We start from the raw sequence: 18125 nt of genomic DNA, 5'->3' as shown, positions 1-18125 counted from the left end.
AAGGGAGGCTTACAGCGAAAAGTCAACGCTGATGCCGTCTAAGTAAAAGACGAAGAAGCTCCAAAGACGTTCCTAAGGGAATGCAGAGCTTACGAATATATTTTATGTGTATCTTCGGAACAAATGTCACATGCATAACATAACATCATCACATCATTTTGCATAGCATAAGCATCATACATCATATCGCATTTGGCAAGAGAAGGGGACACTCTCAACCTTCGAAGGGATGCTTTGAAAAAATGACATTGAAATTGTATAGCTTCGGAATACAGTTTCGGGGAATATTTTCACGAAACATGGGCGAACTTTATCAGATCAATATCAAAGTTGCATAGCTTCGGAAAATAGCTTCGGAAAATGTTTTCACGAGGCATCGATGTCATTCATCAGAATAATTTTGACGAAGGCTATCTTCTTCACGATGCATGAAAAGAAGGGAAGGTGTTTTTTCGCCGAAGGCTCAAAAGTGGTATGTATTTAAAGTTTCATGCATCGTAAAAGAATTCAATAATGAAAAGAGACTTGTATATTACATTCAAATGTACAAAGTGTTGCATAGATTGCACTTTAAATGTTTTTTCCAAATAACACCTAATCTTCCCTCAATACTGCTTCGGCGGCTTCATTCAGAAGTTGGTCAACAACCTTGTCCATGATAGTTTCGGCCATTTGATTAATTTCTTCATCCCCTTTTGTGTGGGGGTCGGCAGATCGTCCAACAGTTTCTGAGCGAAGAGAACACTTCTTCAGTACTTTTACAAATCGCGAGCAAAGTTTAAAATGAAAATTACAACGCAACAAGAACAACTAGTTGGTACCTAACTGTCTTTCGGGCTCCCTACTCCTTTCGGCAGCGTCTGCTACTCTTCTAGCATCGTGAATGCCTTTTTCGCTTCTTTCAATGATCTCTCGCGCCATTCCTCGGCCGCCGTCGTTCCAGATATCAGTAAAAAATTTGCCACCAACCACGCTTGCTTCGGCCGAGGGGTCCTTGACGTCTTCGGAAGATAAGGTAGCTTCGGATTGAGCTAAAAGTTTTACATGCCCGCAACCTTTCTTCTCTAAGACAGAAGCAATTCCTCTGGCGCCTGAAAAAGCGCATATGTCACCACGACTGTTCAGAATCTCTTCGAAGGCCTCTGCTTCGTGGCTAATCCATTCCAGCGGACCTTCGGGATTGCCTCGAGAGAAATTCTCTTCGCTGGAATAGGCGCCTACGCTGGCGAAGCTGGATTTAATTTTATTCACACATTCTACAGATTTGACATAGCATTTCCTCTGAGATGTGCGAAGCTCCTTAACTTTTGATTCCAATTTGCTGACCATAAAATCACTAAGTTCTCGTTTCGTTTCCTCAAGCGCGCGTTCCTCTTTAGCTCTAGCCAGCTGTTTCTGAAGATCTTTAATCTCGCGTTTTTGAGCTTCGGCCTGGGCCTTTGAAGCAGCTTCGTCTTTTTTCACTTTATCTATTAATGTAAGCAGAATTTTATCTTTTTCCAAAGCTTCGTTTCTCAGTCTGATAACCTCGGAGCGTAAATTATTAAACGCAATTTCATAGCTTTCATCTTCGGCGCTCTTTTGGGCTCTTAGTGCGTTGCTTAGGATCAGGCCCTATACGAAAAAGAATTCATATAAGAAAAAAGGAATGAGTTGCGTAAAAATAAGGGGGTTTTTCAAGTGTTTAATTCCTATACCTTCAGGCTGTTGTACGCAAGACTGTCTGCGAGATCTTCTTTCGTCATGGCGCTTAATCCAGATTCAAGCTTCGGGAAACCAATACTTCTGGCCATTTCTCGGCAGACAGATAGCTCTTTGTTGTCAGGCAGGCAGTATAAGAAGTCATCTTCATTCGTTCCATTGAATATTACTGCCCCCTTCGGATATTTTAGTTCCTTTGCATAATGGATGGCTTCATGAGTTTCTTCTTCAGATAGCTTCTTCCCCGAAGCATGTCGTATCATGTAATCACGCATGCTGGCAGGTGCTTCGGGGATGGCGGCGTCAGTTTCTTCAACTAATACTGGTTCTGGAATTTTTATTGCTTCGGCTTCAAAAGGTTGCTCCTTGTAGGGCTCTGAAGGCCCAGCTTCAGCTTCAGCTTGTTGAGCCGAAGCTTCAGTAGAAGCTTCGGCAACTTCAACACTCTTTTTTGCAATTGTGCTTGAAGACTTAATTGTCTCCAAGACGTCTAGTACATTTACCATTCTTTTCCTTTTTGGGGTCACTGATGGCCCCTTTTGGTTTTTTGCTGTTTCAATATTTACTGCAGGACTCAAAACTTCTAATGTTTTTTCCTTAGTCGGCTTTTTCGCTTCTTCCATTTTTTCTGTGGATGGTGCTTCGGCCATCTCTGCAGTTTCTGGCAGCAAGGTTGGCTGTTCAGCTTCGGTGGCCGAAGAAGCTTCTCCGGTGAACTCAGGCACCGAAGCTGGTTCAATATAACGCGGCCGATGCGTAAGAACCTTTATCTTTTTCCTTTTCGGTTCTGGCTCGCTAGGAGCAGCTGCAGCTTCTTCTTTTGCAGAGATTGTGTTTTTTCTTTTCTGCCTTCGAATGGGATAGCAGTAATCAGGGTAGACAAACCCAATGGCATCAAATACCCGATTCAGTCTCTTCTTTTTTCGGCCTCCGAAGGCTGCTGACATTGCATTATCTTCAGCCTTCGAGTAGGTCCCGAGTAGCTCATCACTTAAATTGTCAATGCTTTTCAACCACTCATCATCTGGCTCAATAAATTTATCTCCAAATTTGAAGGTGTACTTCAGTCTCACAAGCTCACCGTCGTCGGCCTTTTTTATGGTTTCTTGCGGCATTTCCCATTTCTCAGCAAGCGGCCACACCCTGAAGGCGATATGTTCTTGTACTAAGTCCCTTGTTCCTATAAAAGAACAGACAACGCCGAAGGCTCTTTGGCACTCTTCGGCGGCTTCGTTCATTTCAACCTTCGGCCTCCGAAGGCCGAAGCTTTGCCAAATAGGACGCATAATTATACCTTTGATGTCTTCTCGTGCTGATAAGTCATTCTTCACATAAAACCATTCTGTCATCCAATCCCCGGGCCATCTCTTCCGAAAGGTTGGTACGGGACAGCTTGCCCCGGACCGAGAAACGAAGCTGTAGCAGCCAAAGTTGTTATGGTACTGTTCTTTGCCCCAAGGCTTTGTTTCATATAATAATTCATGAACATTACAAAAGCTTCTTGCGTCAGGCTTCAGACCTTGACTCCTCGCGGCCCACACGAAGATATTTAGCCTTATAATTGCCTCGGGAGTAAGTTGATGAAGATAGACTTCGAAGATTTTCAACACCTCCACGACGAAGCTGCTCAAGGGGAATCGCAATCCAGCTTTCAAAAAGCTTCGGTACACCACAACTTCATTTTCTTCAGGGTGTGGACAAGTTTTTTCCCCTTCGTCCGCCCTCACAATGGACAGATCCCGGAAATACCTTCCTCTCATATTAACAAGATGATTCTCTTTGATAGTTGATTTACCATAAACTGAATGGCTTGGTCGCCAGGGGCGATCTTCGGAGTCTTCGCCACCGCTGTCCATATCATAACTTTCACTGTCACCAGTATCTTCAGACAGCCCCTCCAGAATTTCCTTGGTAATCTTTTCTGTGTTGGACTTCGACATCGCTATAAGAAACCCTAGGTTCTTCTCTTCATCAAGACTCAGCTTCATCTCAGCAGCAGCCTTCTTAGCAGCTTCAGACATCTTCGGAAGCGCTAAAAAACTGGTTTTAAAAGCCGAAGCTTCAAAGCTAAAAACTTAGCAGGTCACAGTGCACGAGAGCTAAAAAATGAGTGAGCAGGAGTGGTTGGCCAGAAAGCGTGCAAAATAAGTTTGCGGTATGGCCGTATTTATACGCTTGATGCGTTGAAAGTTGAAAGACCCCACTTGTCATTGAATGTTGCTATTCTAGCAAAGGGAAGGTGTTTTTTCGGACCTTCGGCATAAAGCCTTCGTTCATATCGCAATCTGAATTTATTATTTCAAACAAATTAACATTGCGAGGGGCTACTGTTGGGGGCCTTCGGCTTCTGAAGGTCCTCAAAAACATGATTTAACAATGTTTCTGGAGTATAATGTGTGAACAGGTATCTTCGGACTTGAATCAGAAAGGGAGAAGCTCAAAAGATACGAAGGTTGACACAGTGCCGAAGCTGTGAAGCAGAAAAGCTTCGGCATGTTCGCAAAAAGGGGAACCGACCTAAAGATGAAAAGGCCATTTAGACCTCGATAGAATGCTATAGAATTATCACCAAATGTAAAGGGCATGTATGTAATTTTGTATGGGTTGTACCCCGTGCCTATAAATAGGTGAACAGTACCCCCGTACTGTTCACGCTGACTTGGCATTTGCTTTTGCGTCACGCTTGTAGTTTCTACCTTCTCTCAGGACCGAAGGTACATTTGTAATTTGAAATCATTTCTATTTTTCTATGTTAATAAAATAGAAACGATTCTGCGATGATGCTTATGTTATATTTCATGCTTTATATAAGTCCTTCGTCATTATCTGTTATGTTTGCGAAGGTATTTCTCTTATGACCTTCGTCCCAGACTCATTATTTCCCAAAGGGGACATAATGCTTCGAAGGACGAAGGACTTTAACACTTAACACTTTTTATGTTGCCTTGTTCTTAACTCTTAGCATTTGAGAACAAGTCCCCAACATCAACAATCTTAGAATGCAATATATCATTTTTGTCTCTAAGATCAGAAATAGTAGCATTGCAAACATCAAAATCTTTAGCCTTAGCAATTAATTTCTCATTTTCAATCCTAAGGCTAGCAAGAGAAATGTTTAATTCTTCAATCCTAGCAAGCAAATCATCATTATTATTTCTAGGATTGGTAATTGAAACATCACAAACATGAGAATCAACATTAGCATTTAAACTAGCATTTTCATTTCTAAGGTTGTCAATGGTCTCATGGCAAGTGCTTAGTTCACTAGATAATTTTTCACATTTTTCAGCTTCTAGAGAATAAGCGTTTTTAACTTTAACATGCATTTTTGTTTTCCTTGATTAGGAAGTCCTCTTGGGAGTCCAAGAGGTCATCCTTCTCATGGATGGCACTAATTAATTCATTTAATTTCTCTTTTTGTTGCATGTTTAAGTTGGCAAAAAGGGTACACAAATTATCTTTCTCATCACTAGCATTATCATCACTAGAGGACTCATATCTAGTGGAGGATTTGGATTTAACCTTCTTCTTTTTGCCGTCCTTTGCCATGAGGCACTTGTGGCTGACGTTGGGGAAGAGAAGTGATATGACCATGCCATTAAGCAACACATTACAACCCCCAAGTCATACTACATCAACTCAAGTACAACCAACAACATCACTAACCCAAGCCTTTGATGGACCAATTACACGTAGCCGAGCTAAGAAGCTACAGCAAGAGGTGCACGCGCTACTTTATGACTTTCAATTAAACACTAATGAGAACTTTATGCTACCTAAGTCGTGTATGTTGATATTACTTAGGTTCACCAAAGAGGAAGGACAAAACATATCAAGGACGAGTCAACAAGAAGAGCTATGTCCGAGTCAGTCCAGCGCAACAGAATCGTCATGAAGAAACAGTCATATCTTTTGATTCCCAAAAGCTATGAAGGCCCATAAGTACTTTTTGGAAAGCTCTTGAAGTCTAGTTTCCAATGATTCTAAAGCCGACTTAATCAAATCTACCAGAAAGGCAGCCGACCTACTTTAGTGCTGACTGGTCAGAAGGTCAACAGTCTGCTTGATGACCAAGTTTTCGTATTAAACTGCACCATTCTACGAAGTTTCATTAAGCATGCTATATATGGTGAGAAAGCTTATCAAGTTAGCTTTCCAATGCAACCAGTCCCACGTCATTTGAAGATTCCTAGAAAAGTTATTGTCAAAATACTGAAGGCTGCGCAGAAGTCAAACAGCCACACGGAAATTAGCTCTGCAGATCTCCCGAAGAGGCTCCTTCACATTAGAACGTGAAAATACTTTTGTTTCATGTTTATACCTCGCTAAGGCTGGTTGTTACTAGTATAAATACCCCCCTATGTCTATGATGTAAGGCAGCTTATGATAATCTAAAATAGAACTACTTTGTTCAGCTGTGTGCTAACAAATACTGAGAGTGATCTCTACCCCTTTGCTCTTGTGAATTCCTTCGCGGGATTGCAGAAGCGGTGGCTTCATCCGCTCCCAATTGGTGCTCCTACTCCCTTCGAGGTCTCCTCGATTGATTGTAGGCTGTGTTTGTTGGTTCTTTGAGAGTGTGGTTGGGCGAATCCTCGATTCAGGCTGCCGGTTAAAGACGGTGGTTGGCTTCGAGTTTTATTTGTCAGGTTGCACTAGTTATCGCTGCTTGCAGCAAGTTATCTTGGCTTCTTTGAAGCTAGTTATCTGAAGATTGATCCTACGTCGTGAAGATCGGGCATCGTGACGCATCATCTGGTATCAAAGCCTCAGTTGCCACGGTAGGATTCTTTACCCTTAGCTACATATATTTTATGTTCGTCCTATCCACCAAAAAGCCATAAAATATTTTGTCATAGCCCTTTGTTTCAATCTGTTGTTCCAGTGAGTTTTGTTAAGTTTCAGTCCTTAGAGTCTTTGTTTAGTTGCTGGTCACTCTATCCTTTGTGTTTCCTTTGAGCCTCTTATATATATCTGAAAATATCCACAAAAAGAAAAATCTGAAAACCCTCATCATTTCCTTCGCGTTAACTTTGATCCTATTTAAGTTATAGCTGCTGGTTGAGTTCTTTGTTAAGTATTATAAAGTGTGCAATATCATATCAGATCTCTGTGTTTAGTATATAAAAAAGAGTATCAAAAAAAAGAGAAGAAAGAAAAGTACCAAAGAAAAGTGTTGAACAAGATTGTGAAAGAAAAGTAGAACAATCAGTTTGTTTATGTGCACAAGTGCTGAAAATTTTATCAAGTTGTTCAACCAGTTTGCTATTTTCATTTGGTGCAAAATTTTGGTTGGATCTGATTGCAACACTTGCATTCCAATCATACTCCTTGTCTGCATCAAATCTGAAATTTCTTGCGCGTGTGTTTGATCTATTTACATCACTCGAATCTTGTGGTCAGCACTAGGCAGGGAACTTCTAGTCGGATGGTTATTTAACTTAACAACAACTAGAATTCAGATTGTATCCCTTGTTTATTAATCCCCACCAAGCTCCACATATAAGCCATCGTAATCGGTACTCTGGTCTTGTATTCGCTTAACCACCACTTTCTTGTTACCACCACACATTTTCTTGCAACCCGTAGGGAACTCATAAGAGCTTTGGTTGGTAAGAGTGGTGAGGTTGTGAGATTCTATATTGCTTCATATTCCACCTATATTTGTTGCCTTGTTGCCACTAACTTTGCAGGAAGATGGATCCCAACGTTGAGATTGAAGAATGTGTCACCCTAATACAATTCAATGAGCTCAAACAAAGCATAGAAGCCAAGCAAGATCTGTTGGCACAAGATCTTCAGACACTTATGGCTGAAATCAGAGGTCGTCGTCGACTCCCCGACGGTGTAAGAAACCATGATGAAGATGGGGAAGAAGATGAAGGAAATTATTCTAGAAGAGCAAGTGAACATGGGAGGAGAAATCAAGGTGCTGCACATGGTAGAGGAAGAGGCCGGAATCGAAGAAATAATGACAATAAAGAATCTGAATTTGGGGATGATGGTCAGTCCCAACATCGCTACGGTCGCCGTCATAGAGGCGTCAACCAAGAAGAGAGATTTGGGAAACTTAAGTTTACCATGCCAAAATTTGATGGTAGATCTGATCCTGAAGATTATTTCACATGGAAATTGAAGGTGGAGAAAATCTTCCGCCTACATAATTATTCAGAGGAGAAGAAACTTGCAATGGCATCTCTTGAGTTTGAAGGATATGCCCTGATTTGGTGGGAGCAACTTCTTCGTGATCGTGAAGAAGATGGAGAGGACCCTATTATTACTTGGCAAGAGATGAAGCGAGAAATGATAATTCGTTTTGTGCCGAAGCATTATCGGCGTGATCTTTTTGATAAATTGCAGAATTTGAGACAAGGAAGTTTCTCTGTTGAGGAGTATTATAAGGAGATGGAGAAGGCCATGATTAGAGCCAATGTGTATGAAGACGAAGAGCAAACCATTGCACGTTTCATGGCTGGGTTACACCGCAACATTCAGCGTATTGTTGAGTTTCAGCCGTACCGAAGTCTTATTGATTTGGTACATCAGGCCACCAAAGCTGAACGCCAGTTGCAACAAGATGCTAAGAGCAGCAAGCCCTTGTCATATGGTGCACGAACCATGACTGGAGGAAGCAAATCGATCTCAAGGTTTACTGCTGCATCCTCAACAACAAAAGGTTCAACTGGAGGCTTGCGGTCCAATATTCAAGGCAATTCTAGTGGAAAGAATGGTGCTGCTCCAAACACGAGTTATAAACCAGCCGCATCCACTTCAACATCAGTGGGTTCAACAACCAAGAGTAGTGGTATTCAGTGCTTCAAGTGTGGAGGTCGTGGTCATGTCATAAAGGAGTGTCCAAATAATCGTGTGATCCTTGTGACTGATGATGGAGAATATACATCAGCTAGTGAAGAGGAAGCTAAAGCAGGAAATGAAGATGACATTGATAAATCTGAAGAACATACGGGATGTGAATTTGAGCATGGTACTACTCTTGTGGTTACACAAATCTTGAGTGTTCAAATGAAAGAAGCTGAAATTGGACAGCGACATAATCTTTTTCAAACACGAGCAAAAGTGCAAGACAAAGTAGTAAAGGTGATCATTGATGGAGGGAGCTGCCATAATCTTGCAAGTCGTGAGATGGTTGAAAAGCTTGGTTTGAAGTTGCAGCGACACCCTCATCCATATCATGTCCAATGGCTGAATGAATCAGGAGATATCAAGATTGGTTATAAAGTGAAAGTTCCGTTCAAGATTGGAGAGTATGTTGACATAGTGGAGTGTGATGTTGCACCCATGTCTGTGAGTCACATGCTGCTAGGAAGACCTTGGCAATATGACCGATATTCTCAACATTGTGGAAGAACAAATCAATATACGCTAGATCTGAAAGGGAGAAAGTTTGTACTCAAGCCTATGACCCCTCAACAAATCATGGCTGAACACTTACAAAAGAAAACTGAAATTATTACAACAAGTAGAGGAGGAGAAGAGCAAAAGAAATTGAGTGCCATCCACAATTCGGTGAGTGAGTGCTACAAGCCAAATTCCAAAGATAAAAAGAAGGAAGAGGGAGAACATCTAGTTATGCTAGCCACAAAATCCAAGCTGAGAGAAGTGAGGAACAACCCATATCAAGTGCTCTTTGTACTTGTGAACAAAGATGTTTTGACTTCTCCTAACGACATAACATCTCTTCCTAGTGTTTTGGCTGATCTTTTGCAGGACTATGAAGACGTATTTCCACAAGAAACACTGGCTGGACTACCTCCAATTCGAGGGATTGAGCATCAAATCGATCTTATTCCAGGGGCTGCACTTCCTAACCGTCCACCATATCGAACCAATCCCGAAGAAACTAAGGAAATACAAAGGCAAGTACAAGAACTTCTTGATAAAGGTTTTGTTCGTGAAAGCTTAAGCCCTTGTGCTGTTCCTGTGATTTTAGTACCTAAGAAAGATGGATCTTGGAGGATGTGTGTTGATTGTAGAGCTATAAATAATATTACCGTTCGCTATCGCCATCCTATTCCACGACTAGATGATATGCTTGATGAATTAAGTGGTTCCACAATTTTTACTAAAATTGATTTGAGAAGTGGATACCATCAGATAAGAATGAAAACTGGAGATGAATGGAAGACTGCATTTAAAACAAAATTTGGGTTGTATGAATGGTTAGTAATGCCCTTTGGGTTGACTAATGCTCCTAGTACTTTTATGAGATTAATGAACCATGTCTTAAGAACTTTCATTGGAAAATTTGTTGTTGTCTACTTCGATGATATTCTAATTTACAGCAAGACTTTTGATGAACATTTGAAACACATTCGACAAGTTTTAGATGAGCTAAGAAAGGAGAAATTATTTGCTAATCTTGAGAAGTGCAGTTTTTGCACAGACCATGTTGTGTTTCTTGGCTTTGTTGTTTCAGCAAAAAGAATAGAGGTGGATGAATCCAAGGTGAAAGCCATCAAGGATTGGCCAGCTCCAACGAATGTAAGTCAAGTAAGAAGTTTTCATGGTCTTGCTGGTTTTTATAGAAGATTTGTGCGAGATTTTAGTACTATCGCTTCCCCTTTAAATGAATTGACAAAGAAAGGTGTTGAATTTAAATGGGGAAACTCACAAGAAGATGCTTTTCAAGAATTGAAGAAACGTTTGGCTGAAGCACCTGTACTTATTCTTCCTGATTTCACTAAAACTTTTGAAGTAGAATGTGATGCTAGTGGGATTGGGATAGGAGGAGTTTTAATGCAACAAGGAAAACCTATAGCATATTTTAGTGAAAAATTGGGAGGTGCTCAATTAAATTATTCTGTGTATGACAAAGAATTGTATGCTTTGGTCCGAGCGCTTGAAACATGGCAGCACTACTTATGGCCAAAAGAGTTTGTTATTCATTCCGATCATGAAGCTTTGAAGTATTTGAAAGGGCAAGCCAAACTGAACCGTCGCCATGCCAAATGGGTTGAGTTTATCGAAACATTTCCATACATTGTGAAATATAAGAAAGGTAAGGACAATGTGGTCGCTGATGCCTTATCTCGAAGGAATGTGTTGTTGAATCAACTAGAGGTAAAAGTTTTGGGTCTTGAAAATTTGAACGAAATGTATAATGATGATCCTGAATTTTTAGCATCATACATTCATTGTAAAGATGGAAAAGGTTGGGAAAAATATCATATACATGATGGATTTTTGTTTAGAGCTAACAAACTTTGTGTACCAAATTCTTTGGTTAGATTGCTTTTATTGCAGGAGCCACGAGGGAATGATCCATTTCGTGTTCTTGTCAAGATCAATGATAATGCATACAACATAGATCTTCCACCGAGCTATGGCGTGAGCAACACGTTCAATGTTGCTGACCTCTTACCATATACAAGTGAAGACACTTCAGAGTCGAGGACGACTCCTTTTCAAGGGAGGAGGATGATATGACCATGCCATTAAGCAACACATTACAACCCCCAAGTCATACTGCATCAACTCAAGTACAACCAACAACATCACTAACCCAAGCCTTTGATGGACCAATTACACGTAGCCGAGCTAAGAAGCTACAGCAAGAGGTGCACGCGCTACTTTATGACTTTCAATTAAACACTAATGAGAACTTTATGCTACCTAAGTCGTGTATGTTGATATTACTTAGGTTCACCAAAGAGGAAGGACAAAACATATCAAGGACGAGTCAACAAGAAGAGCTATGTCCGAGTCAGTCCAGCGCAACAGAATCGTCATGAAGAAAACAGTCATATCTTTTGATTCCCAAAAGCTATGAAGGCCCATAAGTATTTTTTGGAAAGCTCTTGAAGTCTAGTTTCCAATGCTTCTAAAGCCGACTTAATCAAATCTACCAGAAAGGCAGACGACCTACTTTAGTGCTGACTGGTCAGAAGGTCAACAGTCTGCTTGATGACCAAGTTTTCGTATTAAACTGCACCATTCTACGAAGTTTCATTAAGTATGCTATATATGGTGAGAAAGCTTATCAAGTTAGCTTTCCAATGCAACCAGTCCCACGTCATTTGAAGATTCCTAGAAGAAGTTATTGTCAAAATACTGAAGGCTGCGCAGAAGTCAAACAGCCACACGGAAATCAGCTCTGCAGATCTTCCGAAGAGGCTCCTTCACATTAGCACATGAAAATACTTTTGTTTCATGTTTATACCTCGCTAAGGCTGGTTGTTACTAGTATAAATACCCCCCTATGTCTATGATGTAAGGCAGCTTCTGATAATCTAAAATAGAACCCCTTTGTTCAGCTGTGTGCTAACAAATATTGAGAGTGATCTCTACCCCTTTGCTCTTGTGAATTCCTTCGCGGGATTGCAGAAGCGGCGGCTTCATCCGCTCCCAATTGGTGCTCCTACTCCCTTCGAGGTCTCCTCGATTGATTGTAGGTTGTGTTGGTTGGTTCTTTGAGAGTGTGATTGGGCGAATCCTCGATTCAGGCTGCCGGTTAAAGACGGTGGTTGGCTTCGAGTTTTATTTGTCAGGTTGCACTAGTTATCGCTGCTTGCAGCAAGTTATCTTGGCTTCTTTGAAGCTAGTTATCTGAAGATTGATCCTACATCGTGAAGATCGGGCATCGTGACGCATCAAGAAGTCCCTTGGTGACGGCGATGTTGGCGGCGTCCTCGTCGGAGGAGGAGTCGCTAGAGCTTTCGCCGGAGTCCCACTCGCGACAAACATGGGCATCGCCGCCCTTCTTCTTGTAGTACCTCTTCTTCTCCTTTCTTCTCCCCTTCTTGTCGTCGCCCCTGTCACTGTCACTAGAAATAGGACATTTTGCTATAAAGTGACCGGGCTTACCACACTTGTAGCAAACCTTCTTGGAGCGGGGCTTGTAATCTTTCCCCCTCCTTTGTTTGAGGATTTGGCGGAAGCTCTTGATGACGAGCGCCATTTCCTCGTTGTCGAGCTTGGAGGCGTCGATGGGTGTTCTACTCGGTGTAGACTCCTCCTCCTTCTTCTCCGTCGCCTTGAATGCGACCGGTTGTGCCTCGGACGTGGAGGGGTCGTCAAGCTCGTTGATCTTTCGTGAGCCCTTGATCATAAATTCAAAGCTCACAAAATTCTCGATAACTTCCTCGGGGGTCATTAGTGTATATCTTGGGTTGCCACGAATTAATTGCACTTGAGTAGGGTTAAGGAAAATAAGTGATCTTAGAATAACCTTAACCACCTCGTGGTCATCCCATTTCTTGCTCCCGAGGTTGCGCACTTGATTCACCAAGGTTTTGAGCCGGTTGTACATATCTTGTGGCTCCTCCCCTTGGCGAAGACGGAAGCGACCGAGCTCCCCCTCGATCGTTTCCCGCTTGGTGATCTTGGTGAGTTCATCACCCTCGTGCGCGGTCTTGAGCACGTCCCAAACTTCCTTGGCGCTCTTCAATCCTTGCACCTTGTTGTACTCCTCCCTACTTAGAGAAGCGAGGAGTATGGTTGTGGCTTGGGAGTTGAAGTGCTCGATTTGGGCCACTTCATCAATATCATAATCTTCATCCCCTACGGATGGTACCTGTACACCAAACTCAACAACATCCCATATACTTTTGTGGAGTGAGGTTAGATGAAATTGCATTAAATCACTCCACCTAGCATAATCTTCACCATCAAAAGTTGGTGGTTTGCCTAATGGGACGGAAAGTAAAGGTGTATGTTTAGGAATGCGAGGGTAGCGTAGGGGAATCTTACTAAACTTCTTGCGCTCATGGCGCTTAGAAGTTACGGAGGGCACGTCGGAGCCGGAGGTGGAAGGTGATGAAGTGTCGGTCTCGTAGTAGACCACCTTCCTCATCTTCTTTATCTTGTCGCCACTCCGATGCGACTTGTGGGAAGAAGCTTTCTTCTCCTTCCCCTTTCCCTTTTTACGGGACTCTTCCGATGAAGCCTTCCCGTGGCTTGTAGTGGGCTTTTCGCCGGTCTCCATCTCCTTCTTGGCGTGATCTCCCGACATCACTTCGAGCGGTTAGGCTCTAATGAAGCACCGGGCTCTGATACCAATTGAAAGTTGCCTAGAGGGGGGGGGGGTGAATAGGGCGAAACTGAAATTCACAAAAGTAATCACAACTACAAGCCGGGTTAGCGTTAGAAATATAATCGAGTTCGCGAGAGATGGTGCAAAACAAATCGCAAGCGAATAAGGAGTGAGACACGTGGATTTGTTTTACCGAGGTTCGGTTCTCGCAAACCTACTCCCCGTTGAGGTGGTCACAAAGACCGGGTCTCTTTCAACCCTTTCCCTCTCTCAAACGGTCCCTCGGACCGAGTGAGCTTTCTCTTCTCAAATGCTTGGAACACAAAGTTCCCACAAGGACCACCACAAGATTGGTGTCTCTTGCCTCAATTACAAGTGAGTTTGATCGCAATGAAGAATCAAAGAAAGAAGAAAGCAATCCAAGCGCAAGAGCTCGAAAGAACACAAGCAAATCTCTCTCACTAATCACTAAGGTGTTGTGTGGAATTTGGAGAGGATTTGATCACTTGGGTGTGTCTAGAATTGAATGCTAGAGCTCTTGTAAGTGGTTGAAGTAGGAAAACTTGGATGACTTGAATGTGGGGTGGTTGGGGGTATTTATATCCCCAACCACCAAACTAGCCGTTTGGTGGGGCTGACTGTCGTATGGTGCACCGGATAGTCCGGTGCACACCGGACATGTCCGGTGCGCCAGCCACGTCACCAGGCCGTTGGGATTCAACCGTTGGAGCTTCTGACTACTGGGCCCGCCTGGCTGTCCGGTGTACACCGGACAAGTACTGTAGATTGTCCGGTGCACCACCTCGCGCGTGCCTGACTTTTGCGCGCTCTGGCGCGCATTTAATGCCTCTGCAGGTGACCGTTGGCGCGAAGTAGCCGTTGCCCCACTGGATCACCGGACAGTCCGGTGCACACCGGACATGTCCGGTGAATTATAGCGGAGCGAATTCCCGAAGCTGGCGAGTTCTTGAGACACCCTTCCTTGGAGCACCGGACACTGTCCGGTGTACACCGGACAGTCCGGTGAATTATAGCGGAGCGCCTCTGGATTTTCCCGAAGGTGACGAGTTTGACTTGGAGTCCTCTGGTGCACCGGACACTGTCCGGTGGCACACCGGACAGTCCGGTGTGCCAGACCAGAGGTGCCTTCGGTTATCCCTTGCTCTTTTTGTTGAGCCCAATTCTTGGTCTTTTTATTGGCTAAGTGTGAACCTTTGGCACCTGTATAACTTATGCACTAGAGCAAACTAGTTAGTCCAATTTATTTGTGTTGGGAAATTCAACCACCAAAATCATTTAGGAAATAGGTGTAAGCCTAATTCCCTTTCAGGCAGTCACTCAATCTGAACTCGTGCGGTCCGACCCCAGGGTTATGAAGGCTGGGGAGCACCGGGAGGATAAGGAGGGGGAAAGTTTTGTCCGGTTTGGACATGGTGGTGGCCTAACTCCTTCCGGATAACCGTTAAGGTTAGGACGTACGAGGAAGGAAAGAGATCCGGCATTCGGGTCTCGCGACGGTGAGATCGCAGAAACCGGGCTAGTGGGTAAAGTGTACCCCTCTGCGTAGAGTTGAAACCTATTCGAATAGTCTGTGTCCACTGGTATGGACGAGTCTAGTGTGGTATGACAATTAGAGACTTTCTATAACCTCCATGAACAGGGAAATATGTGTAAGTGCGTTTTGGAAAAGGAAAACAAGGCCACGAGAGCGGGAAGCTCAGTGGCGGTTGAGTATTTATGTTACCTCTAAGTCTTTGGGAAAACCTTACAACAACTGCCTTTCTCTAAGAAAATGTTGAGTGACTCCAGCTCCACTAAATAAAGCATGTATGATATAGGTCTCTTTCTCTTTACAGGAGCGGGGTGGGCTTGCGGAATACCTAGTGTATTCACCCAGATTTCTTTATGTTTTTCAGCAGCCGAAGACTTCTTTTCTGCTATGCTTGATTGAGAGGGCTGTGTCTGCACCTAGTTCTGCCTGTGGCGTGGGCTAGTATATTTTCCTACTGCGCCCTTTATTTTGGCTCTCTCGAGCTTGTACCCCGGTATTGTAATAACCTTCATCTAAACTCTGTACTATTTGAAGTAAGGAATGTGTTTACTAGCCTCCTAGGACTAGTAATTGTATCACATTTGAGTCCCAAAGGATCGGGACGCTTCAAAGACCTTCAAGCAGAGCATCGCGCCGGGGTCCAGCGCGTCGTCACATGGGCCGGCGAAGCGAGCACGACACTGGTGCCACTAGGGATGAGTCCCATCTCGGTGTCGGAGCTGCCGATGTCTATCTCCGACGCGCTCTCGGTGCTGGACTCCGCCGCCGACTGCCTCCGATGCCTGGACCAGATTCTTGGTGCCCGCCTAGAGGCCGAGGGCGGCAGGCTCTGTCGGGCGGTGATCTAGTATATCCTAACATGCTTCCGGAGCCACGACCCAGCCATATCCTTAGAGTCGGTGATCGCTGGTCCGGTGGCCGCCACTGAAGTTGCCGCTCGAGAGGGCGTACAAGACGTCATGGAACTGGTGGTCGAACGCTTCCAGCGGGATCCTACTGATGATGAGTAGCTAGATCTGCAGAAACAGGGCAAGGGTTCCGCTGGGGAGCGGCTTGTAATAATTTTTGGCTTTGTAAGATACTTTTGAGTACCATTAATCAAGCAACATTAGTACTTATCTGTATGCTATTTGTCCTCACTGTGTGTAGTGTTACTAACTCCTCTTTGGTACTTGCCCCCTAGGATGTAGGCTCGATGTGTCGAGACTGGATACCAGTATACCTAAGGGTAAATTAGTTGCCCGGTCCCTAGGAGGTAGTCTCTAAGGTTTGAGACTACCTGCATCTAGATTGGGACCTGGACCTGCACACAGCTTCAGCTTTGAAGTGTTAGTAGCACACCCATAGGACCCATCGTCTGGTATCTGCCATCCTTTGATTCATGCAACAGGACCTGCAGGATTTAGCCTAGGAAGCCAAGCCGTATGTCTGGACCCACAGGATCACAGCCCCAAATACTAGGGTACCCGTTGCAGAGTGGTGGAGGTGCAGGCTTAGGGTACGGGACCAGGCTAAGCAGCTACACAGCTCCGGACCACTCTAGGAAACGGGCGCCCATTCTCTAGAACCAAACCCACAGGTTGCCGGACCCCCTGTAGCAGTAGAGGGGTCCTGAACTGCAAGTCTGGCTTACTCAATTTGGATGTCATCATACCAGCAAGGGTGGGAACTGTATGGGTGGGATAGATAAAAAATAATGTCTGAAAACTGTAGCAGAATAAAAACCATCACAGAAGCACATCTGGGGGGTAAATCTTTTCCTTATAACTTGATATACATGAGTGCAGACCAACAGGCCGGGCTTACGAGGGCGGACCTCGCTAGATTGACGTACACATATGCACAACCCAGTTACAAAATAAGAGAACTCAACCCCTCAGTTTTTCTTCTATGGGTAGAACTTACGGAGATGCTCTATGTTCCAGGGATTGGGAAGAGGCACTCCTTCAGTTGTGGCAACACTACTAAAAAATCACCCTAATGCCACGACAGATATTGCAACAACAATATTTTTGTTGCATTAGATGTTATTTATTGCCACGACCTTTAAAAGTGGTTGCAATATATGGACCGTTTTGCCACTTTTTTTGTGCATTGCGATAACCATGACTTTTGTTGCAAGAGAAAGGTGTTATTGCGACCACTAGAACAGTTGTTGCAAAATCACCCTAATGCCACGACAGATATTGCAACAACAATATTTTTGTTGCATTAGATATTATTTATTGCCATGACCTTTAAAAGTGGTTGCAATATATGGACCGTTTCGCCACTTTTTTTGTGCATTGCGATAACCATGACTTTCGTTGCAAGAGAAAGGTGTTATTGCGACCACTAGAACAGTTGTTGCAAAATTACTCTAGTGTCACACGGATATTGCAACAACAATAAAGTTGTAGCATTAGGTGTTACTTACTGCCACAGCCTTTAAAAGTGGTTGCAATTTATGCACCTTTTTTGCCACTTTACTTGTGCGTTGCAATAATCATGAAGATGTTTTTGCTACCACTAGAATAGTTGTTGCAAAATGTCCCTAGTGGCTCACCAGATATTACAACATCAGTAAAGTTGTAGCATTACGTGTTAGTTATTGCCACAGCCTTTAAAAGTGGTTGCAAAATATGCACCTTTTTGCCACTTTATTTGTGCGTTGCAATAATCATGACTTTCGTTGCAAGAGAAAGATGTTATTGCTATCACTAGAACAGTTGTTGCAAAATGTCCCTAGTGGCTCACTGGATATTACAACATCAGTAAAGTGGTAGCATTAGTAGCAGTGTAAAGCGAGACGCGACATGTGCGTAGAATTCTTTTTTTCATCCAAACCGACCGGGCGTGCAGGGAGGGTGAGGCCACCCTATGTCATATACTCTCATGTCT

Source organism: Zea mays, chromosome 9 (genome assembly GCF_902167145.1).
Source record: "Zea mays cultivar B73 chromosome 9, Zm-B73-REFERENCE-NAM-5.0, whole genome shotgun sequence".
NCBI lineage: Eukaryota > Viridiplantae > Streptophyta > Magnoliopsida > Poales > Poaceae > Zea > Zea mays.
This window is presented reverse-complemented; position numbering follows the sequence as displayed.